Source organism: Siphateles boraxobius, unplaced genomic scaffold, assembly GCF_051911475.1.
Source record: "Siphateles boraxobius isolate OS27281-9 unplaced genomic scaffold, OSU_SipBor_1 1, whole genome shotgun sequence".
In the NCBI taxonomy this organism is placed as follows: Eukaryota; Metazoa; Chordata; class Actinopteri; order Cypriniformes; family Leuciscidae; genus Siphateles; species Siphateles boraxobius.
This window is the reverse complement of record NW_027508699.1, coordinates 11,055,720-11,060,090: the sequence shown is the minus strand read 5'-3', so window position 1 is coordinate 11,060,090 and position 4,371 is coordinate 11,055,720. Positions and strand designations below refer to the sequence as shown.

The 4,371-nt window shown below is 42.1% G+C and overlaps 1 long non-coding RNA gene across 1 annotated transcript; it reads left to right on the top strand.

Moving 5' to 3' along the window:
• The first annotated feature begins 342 nt into the window (after positions 1 to 342).
• Positions 343 to 2,387, top strand: LOC143725573 (uncharacterized). The gene is made up of 3 exons (XR_013198326.1): positions 343 to 439; positions 544 to 702; positions 2,283 to 2,387. It is a non-coding gene; the product is annotated as an uncharacterized LOC143725573 (long non-coding RNA).
• Positions 2,388 to 4,371: the final 1,984 nt, after the last annotated feature.

Sequence of the window (4,371 nt, the reverse complement as noted above, 5' to 3'; positions counted from 1 at the left end):
GGGCTAATATTTTTGTATAATGGCTGCTAAACTGTTTAACAGTCTACAGTCTCTTATGACATTTGAGTAAATTCATGTATGAATGGTTTTAGGCCATGTGATCAGATCATTGGAATAATGTCATTTATGTACAGCTGACTTACAGAGATGTTCAAAAATTTGGGTTTTGTAACGATTTTGTAATGACTTTTTAAAGAAACCTCTTTTGCTCAGAAAGGTAGTGTATATAAAAAAGAAACTACTGTGCATGCTGTGCCCCAGAAAGTATGTCTCTGCTTTAAAGTTTGCTGGCACTCATGAATTATGTCAGATGCAGTCGGTGCTTCCCCTGGTGGAGATGGAGGGATGTGTTGCTGTAGCTCAGGAGGGGAAGGCTTACTCCCAAAACACTGAGCTCAAATGGAAGGACAAGAGGATAACGCAAAGCATGAAATACCAGGTCTGGAATATTTAAGGAATTGAAAACTTGTTTGTTGTACTGCCTTTATTTATTTTCGAACTTGGGATCTATGTTCTTCTTTCTTTCTGTTGTTTGTTGATTAGGGAGGAGTAAAGGGAATGCACACACTCCTCGTGGAGCTGAGGGCCCGGAACATCTCTCCGTCTCCCTGTCCGTCTCACTCTCTTCTGACCCAGATACACACCAACCTGAGGGACCGTCTTGAACACCATGTTCAGTTCGGCCTCTGTCCTCCACACCCTGTGAGATCACAATCTCCGTCAATTAAATTACACTAAAATATGCATATAGCAGCTTGACATATGTATCACTTTAGTTCACCAAATATGAAAATTTAAGATGCATCCTCGTCATTATGTTCTTAATAAATGCCACATGACATTTATAAAGTGGCTAAAAAGAAAACACGACTGTGGTTTGGCATAAAGTTATTTTTTAATGTTTAGATTATTTTAACAAAACTTTGTTAAATGATAAAATATTATTCCAAATTACTCAATAAGGTTTTAATCCTTTAAACAAAAGCCATCTTTGTACTGCAGATGTGCGACGTACAGAAGCTGACTTTGAAGTGGCATTAGATATATTAACACAGACAGGGAGTGCTTCTCAATACTCAAATTGCTTCCTCGTTACCTCGTTCCTCCGTCCTGCAGCCCGTGACCCGGAAACCGATTGAATTCAGACATCTTGAAGGACATCTCAATTGTCTAATTGCACCACGAAGAGGCGAGGAAACGGCTTTTGGCTGATACTGATTTTATTTTAGTGGTAACAGCCTTATAGTGCCTGTTGAAGATGCGGTCTCGGTTCATGTGTGCCAAGACATTTTAGAAATCCCGACCGGACGATCGATTTTACGGCCATGTCCAGGTAAAAGACTAGGCTGTGTATGGTCACCCAATATACTTACAGTTAGGATGATATTAAATGACTTAAACCACATTGATATAAAATGTTGGCCACATTGCCCATCTCATTCATTCCTTGTGTGACTTGCAAAGGCTTGCATTTCGTTTAATCACACCACAAGGTGTCACTGTGGCCTCAAAGCTTCAGCACTGCCACTCTGAGCTACAAAGACATGCAGAAATAAATAAATAAATGTATAACATATCTCTTTCAATTCCTTTTATAACTGTTTTAATTTTCCTTGGTTTTATTTTGTGATTATTTTATTTCCTTTCTGTGTAAAGCACTTTGAATTGCCATAGTGTATAAAATGTGCTATACAAATAAACTTGCCTTGCCTAAACAAATAAATGAAATTAATAAAAAAATAAATGTGGAAACTTTTTACATAAATAAGGAAATACATTTTTTATTATTTTTTAAATTTAATTATTAATTATAATTAATATAATTTAATTTAATTATTAATTATTTTATATAATTACTTTGTATATTTATTAATGTGTTGTTTTTGTTGTTTATTTATTTATTTATTTATTTATTTATTTATTTATTTATCATTTTGGCAGCTTTGGAATTCCATACATTTGGTGCTTGGCCTTAGGAAGCCTTACATACTCTTTTAAAGGGTTCACAAAAAGTGAAGGTTAAAAGGTTAAAATTTTCACCCAAAAAAGAAAATTAGATGCAATAGATGCAAGTTGATGGACTTCAAAACATAAATGGCCATTCACTGCCATTATAAAGCTTGGAAGAGCCAGGAAATTTTTTTTAAAATAACTCTGATTGTATGTGTCTGAAAGAAAAATGTCATATACACCTAGGATGGCTTGAGGGTGATTAAATCATGGAGTAATGTTCATTTTTATGAATAATATTTATATTGTAAAATTGATCTTTTTTTTCACAGGCTTTAATTTGGTCTGGATCTCACAGAGTGAACTCAGGCAAGGAGATGTTGTACACTCACACCCGTGTGTCTGTGTCTGGACACACTCAGCACAACACCTTCACACTGTCGCTCAGAAACATCAGCAGCAGTCAGCGCTCCAACTACTCTCTGCTCACAGAGGTACTCACACTGCAACGGGTCTTCTGAACGTGATGAGTTTCAGTATGACAGATTTCAGTATGTACAACCAAATCATAACATTAAGATGGCTAGAGAGAAAATATAAAGAAGTGTAACTTTTTCAACTTTGGTTGTAGTTATTTCTAGTGTGTTGAAAGGTATTAGCTTTCTAAAAGCCAATGGAATTTCCTCTGCATGATGTTTGGTGAACAAATGAAACAAATGAACAAAATAAATGTGTGTGATTTACAGTGGCAGGTAGGAAACTGGAGTGCGGAGCTGGCCTTCAGTTCCCTGTCTTCAGGCAGGAATGTGGGGATCCAGGTTCATGCAAAACTAGACCGCAGTGAGATGCTCTGGCTGCAGGGGGCGCTGGGAAAACGCTGCCTACGAGCTGCTGCTGGATACCACACTGGTGATGATGCTATATATATTTAAAGCCTACTATATAAAACCTACTGTATCATATTTGATACATAAAATTTTAAGGTCTCAAAATTAACAACATGATCAAACCCTTGCTTAACCTGTTGTACACAATCTACGGCATGCCTTCAGTCATCTGATTGATAGTTTATACTTTTTTGGTAAGTAAAATGTATTTTAGTTTAATAGCCACCCTTCAGTTTTTGGTTTGTATGTCTTTTTGCTGTGAAATCTTTACTGATTTTTATCAAGTAAACATAAGAATAACTTTTGTATTGTCAGTATTAAGATGGAAATGAAGGCTTACTGGACTGAAGCTTTATTATTCATACATATTTTTTTAGACAAATTATATTAAGATGTGAGTATCAAATATGATACATCAGGCTTTTGAGGAACGTTTATTTGTACATCTATTAGTCAGATCAGACCAATCAAATCTTTGATAATAAACTAAGCATTTAAATATCATCTCACCTTACCAAGACATATCATTGGGAGATATAGAGTGACAACTGATATTTATATGCATTAGTAATGTATCAGTAGTCTGCTGTACAGAAGAACAAGGGAATAGTTTATTTTGCAGCAATGGACAAACGCAAGGGAGAGGATAGCACAGGCGCTGGATAGGATCGCTGGAGAAGAAGGTCCCACAGGTTTCACAACACATGGGTAAAATGAGACTAGACCATGAGGGAACACAAGGTGAATGGTTTTATGCTGCCTGTGATGAGGAGATGATGTGCAGGTATCTGTGCAATCTGTGATTGGGAAGTGCATGCAAGTGAGGGTCAGGGAGGATGATAGGAAATGTAGTGAAGGAGGTGGTGACCATGACAGTACTCCCCCCTCCCGGTAGGCGCGTCCCCGCGCCGTAGATGGTGCAACCGGGGAGGGGGGGGGGGGGGTGACCAGGGCGGAGCAGGCTGTGCAGGCGACCAGGGCGGAGCAGGCTGTGCAGGCGACCAGGGCGGAGCAGGTGCCCAGGGCGGAGCAGGTGACCAGGGCGGAGTAGGCTGTGCAGGTGACCAGGGCGGAGCAGGTGCCCAGGACGGAGCAGGTGCCCATGGCGGAGCAGGTGACCAGGGCGGAGCAGGCTGTGCAGGTGACCAGGGCGGAGCAGGTGCCCAGGGCGGAGCAGGTGCCCAGGGCGGAGCAGGCTGTGCAGGTGACCAGGGCGGAGCAGGTGCCCAGGACGGAGCAGGTGCCCATGGCGGAGCAGGTGACCAGGGCGGAGCAGGCTGTGCAGGTGACCAGGGCGGAGCAGGTGCCCAGGGCGGAGCAGGTGCCCAGGGCGGAGCAGGTGACCAGGGCGGAGCAGGCTGTGCAGGCGACCAGGGCGGAGCAGGTGCCCAGGGCTGAGCAGGTGCCCAGGGCGGAGCAGGTGCCCAGGGCGGAGCAGGCTGTGCAGGCGACCAGGGCGGAGCAGGTGCCCAGGGCGGAGCCGGCAGTTCAGGGGACCAGGGTGGAGCTGACCCCTCGGGCAGCCATGACGGAG